Below are 21320 nucleotides of genomic sequence, written 5' to 3' on the forward strand. Positions count from 1 at the left end.
CAGAGTTTCCATCTTCTCCATTAAATAAGAGGAACAGGTGAGTGGGGGAGGGTACCTGCTAAAATTACTACCACTGCAATTGTGTGTGTGTGTCTGTGTGTGTGTATGTATGTGTGTGTGTGAGAGAGAGAGAGAGAGAGAGAGAGAGAGAGAGTGGGAGTCTTAAATTACTACTTCAAAATGAACTACTTGACCATAATGACTGAGTCTATAAGTAGACTGGATCACACGAAGAACCAAAGCCCCAGATGACAGGTAACTGAAGCTCTAATGTCAGAGACAGGTAATTGGAGCTCTAATGTCAGAGACAGGTAATTGGAGCTCTAATGTCAGAGACAGGTAACTGGAACTCTAATGTCAGAGACAGGTAACTGGAGCTCTAATGTCAGAGACAGGTAATTGGAGCTCTAATGTCAGAGACAGGTAATTGGAGCTCTAATGTCAGAGACAGGTAACTGGAGCTATAATGTCAGAGACAGGTAGCTGGAGCTCTAATGTCAGAGACAGGTAACTCAAGCTCTAAAGTCAGAAACAGGTAACTGGAGCTCTAATGTCAGAGACAGGTAACTCAAGCTCAAATGTGAGCATATATAACAACATGAAGCCTGCAGACTCTAACAATAAATATGTCCCAAATGGCACCCTGTTCCCTTGGTAGAGCACTACTATTAACCAGTCCAGTGGTCCCAATTCTCTTGATACTGCATTTTTTTTTAATGTATGTATAAAATCAACTAAATATCTATGTGCACTAATGTATATAGAAAATAGGTCACCATTGGGACAAATCAGATGTGTTTCCATATATTTCCTCTGGGTTTTCAGTAACTTTCCAGGGGGATGGGCTGGCCCATGTTTAGCCCGCTGGTCTTGTCTAATGTGGGGTTTATATTGCACAACATTATTATTACTTTAATGAAAAATGGGTCTTCAAAGAAGAAAATGGGCCAAAGCGGCCAGGGAGGTTTTCTTTTCCCAGTTCTGACCCAGTTTGGCAAGCAGCCATTCTGGACAACTACAACTGTAACATCAGGAGAAATGTTGCTAAAATCACGTTGCTTGACAAATTGTCATTACTTGAAAAACCTGTGGTCCTTTAAGTACAAATCCATGGAGCCTAAATTCTTATTAATTGGTCAAGCAATGTGGTTAGCCCTCAAGTTAGAAGAATTACATGTGATCAAGTAGGTCAAATGTGTCAACAATGCAGTTATTTTAATGAAGAGCAGGTCTTTATTTAGGTGTAGCCTACATCCATGTACAGTTGTGCTGGAAAGTTTGCATAGCCTTGGAGAATTGATAATGTATGTACCATTTGTAAAGAAATCATGAGTGAGCAGGCAAAACCCAATTCTCAAAACATAGTGCCTATGGTTGTGACCATCTATTTTGGTCTCGTCACTTCAAATTACAGTGTACCAGAAGCTGTGTGGTGTGTCAAGGTGTTGTCGGGCATATTGTAACCAGGCTTTTTTGTAGCATCGGTGCAGTAAATGCTTCTTTCTGGCAACTCGACCATGCAGCTCATTTTTGTTCAAGTATCGTCGTATTGTGCTCCTTGAAACAACCACACCATCTTTTTCCAGGGCAGCCTGTATTTCTCATGAGGTTACCTGTGTTTTTTGTTTTGTATGCTGAACAATTCTTCTGGCAGTTTTGGCTGAATTCTTTCTTGATCTACCTGGCCTTGGCTTGGTATCAAGAGATCCCTGAATTTTTCACTTCTTAATAAGTGATTGAACAGTACTGACTGGCATTTGCAAGGCTTTGGATATTTTTTAATATCCTTTTCCATCTTTCTAAAGTTCCATTACCTTGTTACACAGGTCTTTTGACAGTTATTTTCTTCTCCCCATGGCTCAGTATCTAGCCTGTTCAGTACATCCATGTGAGAGCTAACAAACTCATTGACTATTTATACACAGACACAAATTGCAATTTAAAAAGACACAAGTGTGTGCTATTTTCACCTGTGTGTGTCACCTTGTGTGTCTGTAACAAGACCAAACATTGAAGGGTATGTAAACTTTTGATCAGGGCCATTTGGGTGATTTCTGTTATCATTGTGATTTAAAAAGGAGCCAAACAACTATGTGATAACACATGGCTTCTTATGGTCACTATAATTAAATAAAAGATGATCAGTCCAATTTTCAAAATCAGTGCAATATTTTCACTATTTCTGCCAGGGTATGCAAACTTATGAGCAACTATGAGAACTGTAAACCCCTCCTTATAGTCTACATAGCGTTGGTCTGCTATGTTGAAGACACTGCTCCTCAGAACAATAGGTATGTTGTTAAACTGGCTCAAGATCCTTGAGCCAGTTTAGCCAGACAGCCAGCTCTTGAAAAAGGGTGGAGTTTCAAAACCTCTTCCATGTAAGAATGATGGAGGTGACTGTTTTCTCTTGGACCTTTAATGCTGTAGAGACCTTTTGCTACCCTCCCCCTTGAGACAATCCTGTATCAGAGCTCTATGGACAATTCCTTTGACCTCATTTTTTGGTCAGTTTTTTCCTCATTCTGTCAACACTGCGTCCTTTTATAGACAGGTGTGTGCCTTTGCAAATCATGTCCAGTTAAGTGAGTACATGTCCAGTCAATTGATCATCCTTGACAAGTACAAACATGTCAAGGATGATCAATGATAACAGGATGCACAATGTTCAGTGTCAGAGAAAAGAGTCTGAACACTTACGTAAATGTGACATTTCTGTTTTTTAATTTTTTTTATACATTTGCAAACAATTCTAAAAACCTTTGTCATTATGGGGGTATTGTGTGTAGAAAGTTGAGGGAAAAAAACAATTTAATCAATTCTAGAATCAGGCAGTAACGTAACAGAATGGGGAAAATGTGGTCTGAATACTTTGGAAATGCACTGAATATCAGTTAGAATATTTAGGGTGGACATTTCTAACGTGATTTTTATCTTGTCTGTTTTTTCCATTGTATTGAGATGTTTTCTGACAGGCTTTTTCCTTATTGTGTCATATTTTTAACACATTTTAGTTATTCTCCCATTATAAAATGTGTGTTCTGGTTGTCTTGGTTGTTTGGGCAGGTTTCTCAAATTCTCATCAAATTCAAATCTTCACACCATGTAGTATGTTAGGTGGTCTGTTTGCCTCTTTACCATTGAAGGGCAGTTATTTATTCAGGATGTTTTGTTTTTGGACAATTGTACTTTCAATGGCTTCAGGCTGTGTGTCTAAACAAGTAATATGTGAAATGTTTTGTTGTTAAAAGAGCTTGGTAACAAAAAAAAAACTGCAATCCAACTTTAAGAAATGTGTACGCAAGTCTAGCGTTATCACTGATCTCATTCTCTTTTGCTGAACGTAATCTTCCCAGAGGGTTCAACTGCATAACAATCTCATTCTGGTTTCCCCTGCCAATGGATGGCAGAGAGAGTGACCCTGCCTACTGAAACTGACCAGCAGGCATTGATTGGCCATTGACTCTTGGACATGTGTGAGCGGTGGTAGCGAGAAGAATTATGTGTGTTTGTGTGACTTGTCAGAACAGTGTTCCTCACAGGACGCGCTTCTGTTCCTGGTTAAAGGCTGTGGGCAGAACAACACCTCGGCTTGACAATAAACAGGAAACAGCTGATCACCAGGGACAAAATGACAGCATCCTCATCTCCCCTTTCTGGCCCCCTGCTCCATCCTCTGCATCCCTTCTTCAAACTTGACCTTCAATTCATGTCTTCCTCTTCTTTTACCTTCCTCTTCTCTCATGCAACTCACTGGAGAATGATCCTGCGTGTGTGTGGGCGTATGTTTGTGTTTGTGGGCGTGTGTCTGTGTGTGTGGGTGTATGTTTGTGTTTGTAGGCGTGTGTCTGTGTTTGTGGGAGTGTGTCCGTGTATATGGGCGTGTGTCTGTGTTTGTGGGCGTGTGTCTGTGTCTGTGTGTGTGGGCGTGTGTCTGTGTCTGTGTGTGTGGGCATGTGTCTGTGTCTGTGTGTGTGGGCATGTGTCTGTGTCTGTGTGTGTGGGCGTGTGTCTGTGTGTGTGTGTGTGGGCATGGGTCTGTGTCTGTGTGTGTGGGCATGGGTCTGTGCCTGTGTGTGTGGACATGTGTCTGTGTTTGTGGGCATGTGTTTGTGTCTGTGTGTGTGGGCATGTGTCTGTGTCTGTGTGTGTGGGCATCTGTCTGTGTGTGTGGGCATGGGTCTGTGCCTGTGTTTGCAGGCATGTCTCTGTGTGTGTGGGCATGTGTTTGTGTCTGTATTTGTGGGCATGTGTTTGTGCCTGTGTGTGTGGGCATGTGTCTGTGTCTGTATTTGTGGGCATGGTTCTGTGCCTGTGTGTGTGGGCATGTGTCTGTGTCTGTGTTTGTGGGCATGTGTTTGTGTCTGTGTGTGTGGGCATGTGTCTTTGTTTGTGGGCATGTGTTTGTGTCTGTGTGTGTGGGCATGTGTCTGTGTCTGTATTTGTGGGCATGTGTCTGTGCCTGTGTGTGTGGGCATGTGTCTGTGTTTGTGGGCATGTGTTTGTGTCTGTGTGTGTGGGCATGTGTCTGTGTCTGTATTTGTGGGCATGTGTCTGTGCCTGTGTGTGTGGGCATGTGTCTGTGTCTGTGTTTGTGGGCATGTGTTTGTGTCCGTGTGTGTGGGCATGTGTCTGTGTCTGTATTTGTTGGCATGTGTCTGTGCCTGTGTTTGTGTCTGTGTGTGTTTCATACCCTTCTACTAGTGTGTGGGGTGTCCATTCTAAAACCATGTCTTTAGGGTAAAATAAGGTATCAGTATACTACAAATCCCTGATGTTCCCTCTTGCTTTTATGAACAGAAGAAAATAGAAAAATATATTTTTTTTGTCTTACTAGTGTTACTGGATGTTAAAGACCCCACAAAAACATTTATTGATGAGTAATGCAATATGAAATGTCATTGCTGAATGGAATTGTTCATCCGCTGTGGTACATAAGATGTACGTTTTCCCCAAAGTACATGCCTAAGAGGACAGGAACACATACAGGAAGAAAAAGACTGTGTGTGTTTATGTGTGTGTGTGTGTACAGTATGTGTCTCTGTGTGTGTGTTTATGTGTGTGTGTGTTTATGTGTGTGTGTGTGTGTGTCTGTGTGTGTGTTTATGTGTGTGTGTGTCTGTGTGTGTCTGTGTGTGTGTTTATGTGTGTGTGTGTGTGTCAGTGTGTGTGTTTATGTGTGTGTGTGTAATCTCTTCGTGCTGCCCTCCGGGGTCAGTTTCCCGTGGTCACCGAATCCTGTAGCGCTCTCCGCCTGAAGAGAGATCAGCGGCGATAAAAACACACAATACACAGAGAGAAAGAATGCACACAGGGCCACAGAGGGGTCACACAAAGGGCCAGAGAGGGGTAACACACAGGGCCAGAGAGGGGTCACACACAGGGCCAGAGAGGGGTCACACAAAGGGCCAGAGAGGGGTCACACACAAAGGCCCAGAGAGGGGTCACACACAGGGCCACAGAGGGGTCACACACAGGGCCAGAGAGGGGTCACACACAGGGCCACAGAGGGGTCACACACAGGGCCAGAGAGGGGTAACACACAGGGCCAGAGAGGGGTAACACACAGGGCCAGAGAGGGGTCACACACAGGGCCACAGAGGGGTCACACACAGGGCCAGAGAGGGGTCACACACAGGGCCACAGAGGGGTCACACACAGGGCCACAGAGGGGTCACACACAGGGCCAGAGAGGGGTAACACACAGGGCCAGAGAGTGGTCACACACAGGGCCAGAGAGGGGTCACACACAGGGCCACAGAGGGGTCACACACAGGGCCAGAGAGGGGTCACACACAGGGCCACAGAGGGGTCACACACAGGGCCACAGAGGGGTCACACACAGGGCCAGAGAGGGGTCACACACAGGGCCACAGAGGGGTCACACACAGGGCCACAGAGGGGTCACACACAGGGCCAGAGAGGGGTCACACACAAGGCCAGAGAGGGGTCACACACAGGGCCACAGAGGGGTCACACACAGGGCCACAGAGGGGTCACAAATAGGGCCTCAGAGGGGTCACACACAAAGTATTGCAGACCCATGTCGGCAGAAGGCGTTCATCCAGTGTGCATCTGTGGGCAGTGCAGGTGATGAGAAGACATACGGAGCCCCGGGAGAAGAATGTGTGAAAACGGAACAGGTACTGGAAAAAAATACCAGTGCAATTTCCCATATTTTACATAAAACACTGATAGAAAGTGTTGACACACGGACTGTCTGTAAACAGCGTGGCTTCAAACCCAGTCCGCTGCTCTTTTCCATATATCTGTGTATGGACTGTACTGGAACAGGTACTGGAAAAAAATACCAGTGCAATTTCCCATATTTTACATAAAACACTGATAGAAAGTGTTGACACACGGACTGTCTGTAAACAGCGTGGCTTCAAACCCAGTCCGCTGCTCTTTTCCATATATCTGTGTATGGACTGTCCTATTCTAATTTAAAATATGCAGTTAAATAAACAAACTCACATCACTCATATAAAATAAATACTTGTCACAACACGGCACTTTTCCCCACCTGGACAAATGTGTAATATAGATCTAGATCTGGGCTAATCTGATTACACACACACAAACACACACACAGACACACAGTGTAATTTGTCAACACATCAGGCTCACAGCACCCTCGTACAAACACCATGTCACTGAATCACTCAACCATTGTAATTATTTGGTGGTCATAGATTTCAATAAGCCATATCTAACAAACATCTTTTGCATTCTCACGCGCTCTCATTCTGACCAAAGCACTGACATACAAATATGAGGTCTCCCTCTCACACACACGCTAACATAGTTCTCATTGCCTATAAAAACGTCTTGTTTTCGGTCCTGTTGAATGAAAGTTTCAGTATTTCAGTTCTGTGAGTGTCTGTGTGCATATTTGTGCATGTGTGTGTGTGTCTGTCTATGTGTGTGTGTGTGTCTGTCTATGTGTGTGTGTGTCTGTCTATGTGTGTTGTGTGTGTGTGCGTTAATGCATAGAGGTGTGACTTGCTCTTTGCACTTTCCCACGATGCTTTTCACCGGTGGGGGCATGGCAGGGAAGGAAGCTGATGGATAAGAATGCCGGCTTGGAACAAACACACACACTCACACACACTCACACACACACTCAATAAGGACAACAAAGTTGACTGCTCTTAAACATCTTACTTTTCTAACCCTAACCCTTAATTGCCTGACCCAAATTCTTGGTGTTTCGTCCCAATTATACATTTTGCCCCAAGACAACAAAAAAGCCCTTTCTCGCTGGAGAGGAAACGTCTCCTTTAGTGAACATGTTTGATTCAACCAGTTTGGGGGCATTTTTGACCCCAGTAATACACACATTTCAACACACAGGCGCACAGTGCTCAGTAAGCAGAACCAGGACGTTCCCATGAGCTGTGACTTCCTGTGAGTGTTTCGTTGTGTGTGTGTGTGTTAATTCCTGTGTCGTGGCAAGAACATTTCAAGGAACAATGAGACGTAGAGAGATCCATCAGCAGGTATTCACCATGGCCAATGATGTGGTCATAACCATGAATATTACAGTTTTGACCCAGGTGACTACGACCAGCAGGATCTCCATTACTCTCTGTTCATCTCTGTTTCTTTATTCAGTGACAGTGAGGATCAGGTGAAGTCCCCCCCCCCCCCCCCCCGCAGCTCGAGGAATGTCAATTAAGTGGGATCACCCATGTGACCTGGAGGGGATTTATGACACCAGATACTTATGGGCCCAGACATTCCTTTTTAACAGGCGTTGGAGCTTCTATCCTTTCGGGCGTCGCTATGGGTCACCAGGGCATGAAAGAAACAGGACCAAATCCCAAATCCAAATGCATATGCAATAAGGCTGGATTCGGAACAATTTGGTTTTTCTATTGTAGATTCCTTTACCAACGCATTCTTGCGCATACAAGGTACAGATAAATCATGAACAATCATGAATTCCACCACTTCTATGAGCATTTGTCAATACATGTCCTGGTTCTGTGTTTATATGGATACCCAATGTTGCCCCAGGACTGGCCAACCTATTACCGTAGGTGAGATCTAGTCCTGGTGAGATCTAGTTATCGTGGTATTGACTAAGTCACAACATATAAAACAAAATCAACAACTTGAGTACAGTTGAGAATGAACAACAATATCTTGATTGAAGACCTTTATTAAAATAGAACCAGAATATGTAATTCAGCAGACAATACATTTAATGTGACTGAAAGTTAATAATGGGTGGACCCAGGGCCACAGCAAACGTGATTCACAGGGCCCATGGCTTGGGCGTGACCACTGTAAGAAGTATTATTGATGTTGTTTATTAGTGAAGGGGTCCAGGCTTATATCTATTAGTGAGGGGGTCCAGGCTTATATCTATTAGTGCAGGAGCCCAGGCATATATCTATTAGTGAGGGGTCCAGGCATATATCTGTTAGTGCAGGGGCCAAGGCATATATATATTAGTGAGGGGGCCCAGGCATATATCTGTTAGTGAGGGGCCCAGGCATATATATATTAGTGAGGGGGCCCAGGCATATATCTGTGTGTGAGGGGCCCAGGCATATATATATTAGTGTGGGGGCCCAGGCTTACATCTACTAGTGAGGGGCCCAGGCATATATCCATTAGTGAGGGGACCCAGAGATATATATATTAGTGCAGGGGTCCAGGCCTATAACTATTAGTGAGGGGGCCCAGGCTTATATCTATTAGTGAGGGGGCCCAGGCTTATATCTATTAGTGAGGGGACCCAGGCATATATCTATTAGTGAGGGGGCCCAGGCTTATATATATTAGTGAGGGGGCCAGGCTAATATCTATTAGTGAGGGGACCCAGGCATATATCTATTAGTGAGTGGGCCCAGGCATATATCTATTAGTGATGGGGCCCAGGCTTATATCTATTAGTGAGGGGACCCAGGCTTATATCTATTTTTAAGGGGGCCCAGGCATATATCTATTAGTGAGGGGGCCCAGGCTTATATCTATTAGTGAGGGGACCCAGGCTTATATCTATTAGTGAGGGGGCCCAGGCATATATCTATTAGTGAGGGGACCCAGGCATATATCTATTTTTAAGGGGGCCCAGGCATATATCTATTAGTGAGGGGGCCCAGGCATATATCTATTAGTGAGGGGGCCCAGGCTTATATGTATTAGTGAGGGGGCCCAGGCTTATATCTATTAGTGAGGGGGGCCAGGCTTATATCTATTAGTGAGGGGGCCCAGGCTTATATCTATTAGTGAGGGGACCCAGGCTTATATCTATTAGTGAGGGGGCCCAGGCTTATATCTATTAGTGAGGGGGCCCAGGCTTATATCTATTAGTGAGGGGGCCCAGGCTTATATCTATTAGTGAGGGGGCCCAGGCTTATATCCATTAGTGAGGGGACACAGGCATATATCTATTTTTGAGGGGGCCCAGGCATATATCTATTAGTGAGGGGGCCCAGGCATATATCTATTAGTGAGGTGGCCCAGGCTTATATCTATTAGTGAGGGGGCCCAGGCATATATCTATTAGTGAGGGGGCCCAGGCATATATCTATTAGTGAGGGGGCCCAGGGTTATATATATTAGTGAGGGGGCCCAGGCATATATCTATTAGTGAGGGGGCCCAGGCTTATATCTATTAGTGAGGGGGCCCAGGCATATATCTATTAGTGAGGGGGCCCAGGCATATATCTATTAGTGAGGGGGCCCAGGGTTATATACATTAGTGAGGGGGCCCCGGCATATATCTATTAGTGAGGAGGCCCAGGCATATATATGCTCTCCTGTCTGCTCTCCTGTCTGCTCTCCTGTCTGCTCTCCTGTTTGCTCTCCTGTCTGCTCTCCTGTCTGCTCTCCTGTCTGCTCTCCTGTCTGCTCTCCTGTCTGCTCTCCTGTCTGCTCTCCTGTTTGCTCTCCTGTCTGCTCTCCTGTCTGCTCTCCTGTTTGCTCTCCTGTTGGTTCTCTCCTGTTTACTCTCCTGTCTGTGCTCCTGTCTGCTCTCCTGTCTGCTCTCCTGTCTGCTCTCTTGTTTGCTCTCTTGTCTGCTCTCCTGTTGGCTTTCTTCTGTCTGACCATCAGTCAATCTACAGTTGAACGGTCTTCACCAGACATGAACACTGACACGATATATGGACTTCAGCCATTTATAATGGAATCTTTTCCTGCTGAACTAATCACAGATAACTGAGGGGAGAGGTGTTCAATGCATCTTACAAGGATTAAACGTTTAGCAGAGGACAGGAGATGGAAAGAAAGTAGAGAAGAAGAGGAATACTATGTTATGAGACTCGGAAGAGAAGGGGAGAAGAAGAGGTGAAAGGTGTCAGAGAAGAGTGATCAATGAGAGCAGAGCTTTTGGAGAGAAGCGTCCATATTAGAAAATAATTATCGATTTGATCAATTTTAATATGTGGCCTTAAACTGTAAATATACTGTATCTGGAATACCTACATTTGTTTGAAAAACTGTGTTTTGGCACAAACATGGTAATTTTTCGGAAGGGAGGGGTGTGCAATGTGCCTCTTCCAAGTCTCTGATTAAACCATCATGCTTTATGGACATTCAATGATTCACATATGGATATGCTCCAGGGGGGCAAAGGTCAATGACGGGAAGGAGAGAGGAGTTGAAGGTGTCTTGTCTTTTACAAGTCTCAACTGAAAGGCAGTGAAGCGTTGGTAGCCAGAACTTTTTTACAGTTCATGGGTTATAACCACTAATATCAAAACCAGCTCTGTCTTCCTACAATAAACGCACTCACATACCTGTGCGTTGTCTAAGCTGATGTGCTGATCTTATAGCTGTTTCACTTTCTTTCTGGCCACTTTGCGTCTTTGTCTTTACGCTACCGGGAAGAGGAAGGTAAATGTTTCAGATATCTGTGTGTGTACAGGGATTTGTTTCCCTGGAGGAGCTGTTCTGACCGCTAATTATGGACGCCTGCCTTTCAATTGCTTTGGAAAAAAGCTTCTGCTTAATTCAATAGCATTTACCATATTATTGTTAATAAGATTAGCAGTAAGGTCAGAGGGGGAGTGTTATTTAGCCAATACCACAAAGGACTGTTCTTATTAATCATGGTAATATGATGATTAGTGATTGTTATGGTGATATTAGTGATTGTTATGGTGATATAGGTTTAACCTGGCAGTAGTCATGGTGATATAGGTTAAGCCTGGCAGTGGTCATGGTGATATAAGTTTAGCCTGGCAGTGGTCATGATGATATAGGTTTAGCCTGGCAGTGGTCTTGGTGATATAGGTTTAACCTGGTGGTAGTCAAGGTGAAATAGGTTTAGCCTGGCAGGGGTCATGTTGATAAAGGTTTAACCTGGCAGTAGTCATGGTAATATAGGTTTAGCCTAGCAGTGGTCATGGTGATATAGGTTTAACCTAACAAAAGTCATGGTGATATAGGTTTAGCCTGGCAATAGTCATGGTGGTATAGGTTTAGCCTGGCAGTAGTCATGGTGATATAGGTGTAACATGGCAGCAGTCATACACGTCTGAGCCACAAACCAGCCCCTCTCTCCCTGATAAATGATAATTCTCCTCCTTTACTCCTCTTCTCATCTCTCTCTTTTTTCTGTGTTCCTCTCCTCCGTCCTTTTTAATTAGCGTAGCCAGTTCAGCCAGGAAACCTGAGTGGTAATTGGTCAGCAAAGCATCAGCTGATGCAGGATTGCTCTTATCACATGTCAGACTCTATACCTGTCTATATAACCATCAGGGTACTCAGTTGTTGAGCTTGTACCAGCCTGCGGGTGCTCGCCGACACACCACCCCTGCCTTCACCTGTTCAATTCTGTGTTCCTTGTGGGGGGGGGGGGTGGGGGGGTCAGTAGTATGTACCTTGCTCATTGCCTTGGGAATTGCATAAATAATAAAAAAGGTATGTTATTGTGGTAGTATCGTATACACGATCATGTGATGGCAATGAGTTACCTTAAAGGAGCAGAACCTAATGCCAAGGCTTGCATGTACAGGGCTGTACATAAGTTCTCTAATAAATGGTTAAACTCATACGTGGTGTTTGCTGTCTGAAACGTTTCCATACATCCTCCTCTCCTATTCCTGCCCTTCTTTCAGCCCAGAACAACACATTACATAATCCCCCCCAAATGTTCTTCTAGCCCAGAACGTTAATAGTAGCAGCAATCAGTTTACACCACTCATATTAATGTGTTTGTTTCTGTGTATGCTTGTCTCCATAACTCTGCTGACTCACATTTCAATATCATTAACAACCTAGAAATATCGGGGTAAGGTTCTCCATCACAAATAATTGAATTGAAGGAGTGTGTGTTCTGTGTTCGAGTGTACATCCATGTGTGTATGTGTGTGTAAGAGAACCTAGGAACACAGACGCTTCCTTGTTTTCACCCTGGACTTCTAGACAGTGAATATATTACAGATGACCCAGGACTTAGATGACCCAGGACTTAGATGACCCAGGACATAGATGACCCAGGACTTAGATGATCCAGGACATAGATGACCCAGGACTTAGATGACCCAGGACATAGATGACCCAGGACATAGATGACACAGGACATAGATGACCCAGGACTTAGATGATCGAGGACATAGATGACCCAGGACTTAGATGACCCAGGACATAGATGACCCAGGACTTAGATGACCCAGGACATAGATGACCCAGGACTTAGATGACCCAGGACATAGATGACCCAGGACATAGATGACACAGGACATAGATGACACAGGACTTAGATGACCCAGGACATAGATGACCCAGGACTCAGATGACCCAGGACATAAATGACCCAGGACTTAGATGACTCAGGACTTAGATGACCCAGGACATAGATGACCCAGGACGTAGATGACCCAAGACGTAGATGACCCAAGACATAGATGACCCAGACCCAGGACTTAGAGGACCCAGGACGTAGATGACCCAGGACATAGATGACACAGGCATTAGATGACCCAGGACTTAGATGACCCAGGACTTAGATGACCCAGGACTTAGATGACCCAGGACATACATGATCCAGGACATAGATGACCCAGGACTAAGATGAACTAGAACTTTGATGACCCAGGATTTAGATGAACTAGAAATTAGATTAACCAGAACTTAGATGAAGCAGAACTTAGATGAACCAGAACTTGACTAAGGACCTAGATGACTCTGGACTTTAATTTCTATGAACTTAGATGACCCAGGACATAGATGACCTAGGACTTAGGTGAACCTGGACTTTGATGACCTAGAACTTTTATTACTTTTATTACTATTAAATCAGAGGCAAGTAATTAATCAATCCTGTTTTTGCACATTTTTGGATCTAACGCAGAGGTTTTAATCTCAGGGACCCCCAGACTTTTCCTGTAGCCCTGCACAAGCACACCTGATTCACTAATCAAGGGCATGATTATTAGCTAACAATTCTAATCAGTTATGCCAGCTGTGGGAATGGCTAGGGTTCCCTGAGGATTGAGTTGACCTCTGGTCTAAGAGATCTAATTGATGATGATTAGTTGAAGAAAGTGATACTTTTTTGTGAGCCCTTGCCAGAAGAATGTGAAGCACCCTAAAGACTTTAGATATACATATTTGTCAGGCATGCTAGGCACAATCCCAAATGGCACCTTATTCCTCACACGAATTGGGGAATAGAAACTCTGTAAGTGGCAGACTTTACTTTCCTCTCAGTCTGAAAGCTTCCGGAGTTAAAACAGCTCAGAGGAAACGTTTCTGTGTTTCTTTCAGCAGTCAGAACATTATGGAAATGGCTCTATTTTAAGATACGGACAGATTAGAAGGCCTACAAATTAGCATGGACTTCAATCTCAAATTTCAAGAGAGAAGGATTAAGTGAAGTCTTTTGGATATTAGTTTGACATTAAAATAGCTATGGGGTTTGCACACACACATTTCTGTTGAAACCGCCATTTCCTCTTGGAAGTAAAACACTTACAACGACGTCATAATGTGTGCTTCTGGTCAATGACTAGATATGTGTGTGTATAGATATGTATATGTCTGTGTGTGTGTGTGTGTGTGGTGTGTGGTGTGTGTATGTGTGTGTGTATTCTGATGAGAGCCCTCAGCTTGTATTTCATAACAATGCTGTTTCCTGGTCCTTCCTGCTCTTTCACTTCTGCCGCTATTTTCTGCCCGTCTATTTTGTCTCCCTCCCTGTCTCTCTTTGTGACCCTAAAATAGTTGCTGGGCGGACCACGTTTGTTGGCCTCACATTGGTCAGGGACGAGGATACAGGAAGATAACAAGTCTCAGTGGTCTCAGTGATTTCAAGGAAACACGTACAATCAGATGAATAGTCATAAGATATGAATAGAAAAAGAATCTTTCATAGTTTGAATTTCCAGTAGCATTTCAACTGGACCACCAATCAAATTCTTCGTTAATAACTCTGCAGCGTTGTCTGGGAATGTTCTACGAAAAGCATTGTTTTGATCCAGACTGTAGTTAGAGTGTGCTGACAACTTCCTTTCTGCGAGTGTGTGTGTGTGTGTGTGTGTCTCCAAGCCTGGTTTAGGTTAGATCGTCACTCGTCTGATGTCTGCTAAACTCACTTCTCCACAACCCTAATTGTAATTACAAAGGCAGGGGTCAATTACTTTTAGATGCCTTTCAACTAAATGTCTATGCCTGTTAAAGAAAAAACCTTTGGCAACAAGCATTAGTTAATTTTCTGAATGAACGGCAAATAAAAATTCTCCCATGTACCTAGAACCAAATTGATGTTCTCCCATGAAACTAGAACCGAATTAAAAGTTCCTCTCAGCATACATTTTTCCCCGCTATAGATGGTTGGGTAGGCCATTTTAAGCAGCTCACGGCAACTAACGGCATATTCTCGCATAGCACTGATGTGGCCACAAAATGTAGATGACCTCACCTACGGTTGGACCAGTCAGCTATGGGGTCACTGCCCCTGACAGGAGTCCAGATAGGATGGGTGATATTCAGGAGGACAATAGATTGAATGGAAAAAGTGCTTCTCATTAAAATCCTGTGGAACCATTCCAACACACAGCCAGTCCTCCCTACCAGCAGAACACACCCACACATCATACCACGCCCTCAGCATGGAGAGTGTGACCTCACTTCCCTTGCTCCCTGGGAAGGAAGAATGACTGATATAATGGGGAGGAACACCTGCACACATATGTATGTATGTATGTGTGTGTGTGTGTGTGTGTGTGTGTGTGTGTGTGTGTGTTCGTGTGTTTGTGCGCACACATTTGTGTCTGTGCACATTTCTATGTTTGTATATATATGTATCTGTGTGTGTGTGCATTATGTGTCAAGAAAAGGACACATTACTTATTGATGGACAGATGACCATACAATGGAAATAACAACATGCTGAAAAGTAAAAGTGAAACATCCTTAAATACAGAGAGTAAGGAAATAATTACTCTGCTGGACTGTCAAATGGTGATAATAAAAAATAACTTTCCAAAGCTCATAGAATAAAGTATTTCTATATTTATTCATATATTTATATATACATGTGTTTATAACTTCCACATTTAGGAACTGATTTTGTTTCTATGACAAGAAAGTTGCATGAAACTGCCAGGGCAACTCTACAGGAATTTGATCGTTGCTGGTGAACATGTTCCTTTGAGTCTTTCCTGCTAGATAAGGTAACTTCAGCATTTGTAATTCAAATGGTTGAGCCACTACAGACAGCATGTCTTCAATCTTTTCTGGAACCGTTTACTGTGATAAAACATCACATTTAACAAGCCATGCAGTGCAATGTAATACATGCATGTCTTCTGTCAATTGCTTTAAAAGAGTCAGAAGGATACAGTAAAACAAATACACACACAAACACACTGACTGAATGATGTCGACTTGAAAGAGGTAAAATGGCCAACTGGACTCAACGATGCCATCATTTAGTAAATCTTTTTTTTTATCATTTTGTATGACTTTAGGGAAATAACGTTCCTGATCCTAAGCTCATTAAAGCCTAGAAAACAAAAATGTGTCTTTTTTATTTGTAGCAATAGGTTAACTAGATTTATTAACTCTACTTCTGTTTGGATTGGTGGCAGCCAGAGTGTTCATTTGTATTCACAAAATCTCCATTTGAACTCATAGGGCTTCTTCAGGAAGGATCAGCTGGCTATTAGGTATTCAAACAGCGTTATGTAGGGTCATATGTGGTGTACATGTATTATAACAGGGTTGTGTAGGGCCATATGTGGTGTACATGTATTATAACAGGGTTATGTAGGGTCATATGTGGTGCACATGTATTATAACAGGGTGATATCGGTTCATATGAGGTATACATGTATTATAACAGGGTGATGCCGGGTCAAATGTGGTGTACATGTACTTTATTATAACAGGGTGATGCCGGGTCATATGTGGTATACATGTATAATAACAGGGTTGTGTTGGGTCATATGTGATGTACATGTACTTTATTATAACATGGTGATACCAGGTTATATGTGGTGTACATGTATTATAACAGGGTGATGCCGGGGTCATATGTGGTGTACATGTACTTTATTATAACAGGGTGATGCCGGGTCATATGTGGTATACATGTATTATAACAGGGTTGTGTTGGGTCATATGTGATGTACATGTACTTTATTATAACAGGGTGATGCCGGGTCATATGTGGTGTACATGTATTATAACAGGGTGATGCCGGGTCATATGTGCTGTACATGTACTTTATTATAACAGGGTGGTGCCAGGTCATAAGCGGTGTACGTTTATAATAACAGGGTTGTGTTGGGTCATATGGGGTATACATGTATTATAACAGAGTGATGCCGGGTCATATGTGGTGTACATGTACTTTATTATAACAGGGTGCCGTCGCCGCTCACAAACAACGAAAGCCTGTTGATTTCCACTGGTCTTTTTCCGAGCTGTTATCCTGCGTCAGAAAAGGGTCAGAGGCAACAGCCAGCGATTTCTACAACTGGCTTATAATCTAATAACATTCACCTCGGCCATTAAATGGATGGGTGGCAGAACGTCATGACGCCTTGCATAGCGACTACTGCTCCCTCGGGTTTCGTCCCGTAGTGGGTGGAACCCGGACAACTGCCTTGCTAACCCATGTGACTGCCTTGCTAACCCATGTGATTGCCTTGCTAACCCATGTGACTGCCTTGCTAACCCATGCGACTGCCTTGTTAACCCATGCGATTGCCTTGCTAACCCATGTGACTGCCTTGCTAAGCCATGTGATTGCCTTGCTAACCCATGTGATTGCCTTGCTAACCCATGTGATTGCCTTGCTAACCCATGTGATTGCCTTGCTAACCCATGTGACTGCCTTGCTAACCCATGTGATTGCCTTGCTAACCCATGTGATTGCCTTGCTAACCCATGTGATTGCTTTGCTAACCCATGTGACTGCCTTGCTAACCCATGTGATTGCCTTGCTAACCCATGTGATTGCCTTGCTAACACATGTGATTGCCTTGCTAACCCATGTAATTGCCTTGCTAACCCATGTGACTGCCTTGCTAACCCATGTGATTGCCTTGCTAACCCATGTGATTGCCTTGCTAACCCATGTGATAGCCTTGCTGTCCAGCTGCCGCCCGAAAAAGTTAACAGTTTTGCGGAACCAGTGGTGACACTTGCATGAAACTGCTAATGTTGTGTTTTGAGAGGCACTGTGCGCAACCGTTGATCTGCTTGAATTGGGCCGGACCTGCTACCCAGCCTCTCCTGGAAAAGGGCCTTGACTGACAACATGGTCATTGTGGCACAGGATTAATCAAAATCTATTTGTATTCCACTTTGAGCTACTCCTCCGCCACAAATTTGAGCTCCTCTTCTTCCCTTCCCCTTGCTGAGCCCATTCTAGCAAAGAGCGGCTCATATGGGACTTTTTTGTACACAAATTATGACTTATTGCTGACTGTACAATTGAGTGAATAGGTTTTGTATACTTGCAGATGAGATTCTTCTTCAAGGGAGTAGTCTGTATCAGCTGTGATTACATTTTTTATTTTGTTTGACTGATTTACTCTACTGAGTTCAGTTTTTAGTTGTGTTTACTGTTGGGCAAGAACGTGCTTGGCATTGATTTGACATTGTGTGTGAAAGCAGAGAGAAATGATTTGTGACTGTGTTGCAAATGTAACTTTGGGGGTGTGAAGAAGCAATCAATACATCCTCTTTTTGTAATTTGTAGTGAATTGGAGCATTTGACATCATTTTCTTTCACTTCTTTCACTCAAATCTAGGGTCTGTCGTGTAGATCTGTTGGTAACAAATCCAATGTTCCCCCTTTTCAGATGTGAACACAATGCTAAGTTTGAAGACCTTCTCCAGGGCTGTAAACGATGAAGAATGCAAGCACAATCCCAAAGAAATGTACACACACTGGTACACACTCACATTCCCTCACCCACACCAACACACACCGGCGTACATGCATGCGCATGTTTGAATCCCACCCACACCAACACACACCGGCGTACATGCATGCGCATGTTTGAATCCCACCCACACCAACACACACCGGTGTACATGCATGCGCATGTTTGAATCCCACACACACCGACGCACGCACACACTGCTCCAGTGAAGGCTTGACCTAAAACCCAGAGTGATGAATGACTGTCTTAGTGCTGATGCTGCCTAACTATGTGTGTGTGTGTACTTGTGATGCGTGCGTGTTTTTTAAATGTGTAATAAGAGCGGGTTGCGTGTGTACAGTGTGCATGTGTGTGCGTGTGTGTGGTGTGTGAGTTTTTGTCTGTGTGGTGTGTGTGGGGTGCATGTGTGTTTGTATGTTTGGTTTGTGTGTGTTTGTACATGTGGTGTGTGTGTTTATCTGATCTTGTGTTGGTCTACGTCAGCAACCCTGTTACATTTTAATGTGCAACACTGGTGACTGTCTGCCTTCACACTGTCTGTCTGCATTTACAGCAGACTGTCTGCCTTCACACTGTCTGTCTGCATTTACAGCAGACTGTCTGCCTTCACACTGTCTGTCTGCATTTACAGCAGACTGTCTGCCTTCACACTGTCTGTCTGCATTTACAGCAGACTGTCTGCCTTCACACTGTCTGTCTGCATTTATAGCAGACTGTCTGCCTTCACACTGTCTGTCTGCATTTACATCAGACTGTCTGCCTTCACACTGTCTGTCTGCATTTACAGCAGACTGTCTGCCTTCACACTGTCTGTCTGCATTTATAGCAGACTGTCTGCCTTCACACTGTCTGTCTGCATTTACATCAGACTGTCTGCCTTCACACTGTCTGTCTGCATTTACAGCAGACTGTCTGCCTTCACACTGTCTGTCTGCATTTACATCAGACTGTCTGCCTTCACACTGTCTGTCTGCATTTACAGCAGACTGTCTGCCTTCACGCTGTCTGTCTGCATCTACATCAGACTGTCTGCCTTCACACTGCCTGTCTGCATTTACATCAGACTGTCTGCCTTCACACTGTCTGTCTGCATTTACAGCAGACTGTCTGCCTTCACGCTGTCTGTCTGCATCTACATCAGACTGTCTGCCTTCACACTGCCTGTCTGCATTTACATCAGACTGTCTGCCTTCACACTGTCTGCCTGCATTTACATCAGACAGTCTGCCTTCACATTGTCTGTCTGCATTTACATCAGACTGTCTGCCTTCACACTGTCTGTCTGCATTTACATCAGACTGTCTGCCTTCACACCAGACTGTCTGCCTTCACACTGTCTGTCTGCATTTACACCAGTTTGTCTGTCTTCACACTGTCTGTCTGCATTTACACCAGTCTGTCTGCCTTCACACTGTCTGTCTGCATTTACATTAGACTGTCTGTCCTCACACTGTCTGTCTTTGCACATCAGACTGTCTGTCCTCATACTGTCTGTGTACATCAGACTGTCCTCACACTGTCTGTGTACATCAGACTGTCTGTCCTCACACTGTCTGTGTACATCAGACTGTCTGTCCTCACACTCTCTGTGTACATCAGACTGTCTGTCCTCACACTCTCTGTGTACATCAGACTGTCGGTCCTCACACTGTCTGTGTACATCAGACTGTCTGTCCTCACACTGTCTGTGTACATCAGACTGTCTGTCCTCACACTCTCTGTGTACATCAGACTGTCTGTCCTCACACTGTCTGTGTACATCAGACTGTCGGTCCTCACACTGTCTGTGTACATCAGACTGTCTGTCCTCACACTCTCTGTGTACATCAGACTGTCTGTCCTCACACTGTCTGTGTACATCAGACTGTCTGTCCTCATACTCTCTGTCTGTGTACACCAGACTGTCTTCACACGGTCTGTCTACAGTACATGTATATCAGGCTCTCTGTCCTCACATTGTCTGTCTGCATGTATACGACACGGTCTGTCTGTGCCATGAATCACAAGCCTTGTTTATATCCTGACATATAGCCAGACACTGGGTAATAAACGGCCCTTTTGACCTTTCATAAGTGATCACAGAAGGCTGTTCTTAAATGTTATTAGGCCTGTATTCAGTTACTCATGACAATGATGCATGATGTAAACCAGAAAAGGAACCAGGCAAGTCTAGTTCAGCCGGCCCGCAATTAAAAGTGAGAAATATTGTTGTCCTCACTGGACTCAAACCCAGGTCTTCCACATGAGAGTCCTTAACCACTATGCCATGGTGCTATACTTTGCCCTGTGTCGGTATAGCATCTCGACATCAGATAACTTTGTCACGCATTAACATCATGCCCAGTTTGAATATTTCGCTACACACCATTAAGCATTGTGTTAAATTGACTAACGTTTATTAAGTTAACCTCCACCACAAATATAATCTATAAAAATGTAGAGATTTGGCTACAGGCCGTTTTAACAGCTTATTAGCCAGTAATAGGCTTACTAGTATCTACTTACTACCTGGAATAGTCATAAGAATTGAGCGATTGCTAGAGAGACTTAATATGAACTTTAACACAGCCAACGCTATTTCATTTAATGGCACAAAAACTTTGTTTTTCTTCATTAGTGAATGACATTGATAGAGTAACTATCAATATACTGCAGGTGACAATAGCTGACTTTTTTGTCAAGTGAAAAGACGAGAGAATCGTGGAAACCCCTACTCTTTTACTGCCCAATGGGATTGGATCTAGCTTATATTACCCCAAAAAGCATGCACGGCTCCGTGCTTCGAAAATCCACCAGATATAATCAAAGTATAACTGTAAAATTTTTCAGTTCAGGCATACTATAACGTACCTGAGGTTATGAACGTTTTTCTCTATCCTGACCCAAAAAGCATGCACGGATGCATACTTCGAAAATCCACCAGAAATAGTCGGTAAACAGTTTTGTTTAGGCTTAGCC

Source organism: Esox lucius, chromosome 7 (genome assembly GCF_011004845.1).
Source record: "Esox lucius isolate fEsoLuc1 chromosome 7, fEsoLuc1.pri, whole genome shotgun sequence".
NCBI classification, from domain to species: Eukaryota; Metazoa; Chordata; class Actinopteri; order Esociformes; family Esocidae; genus Esox; species Esox lucius.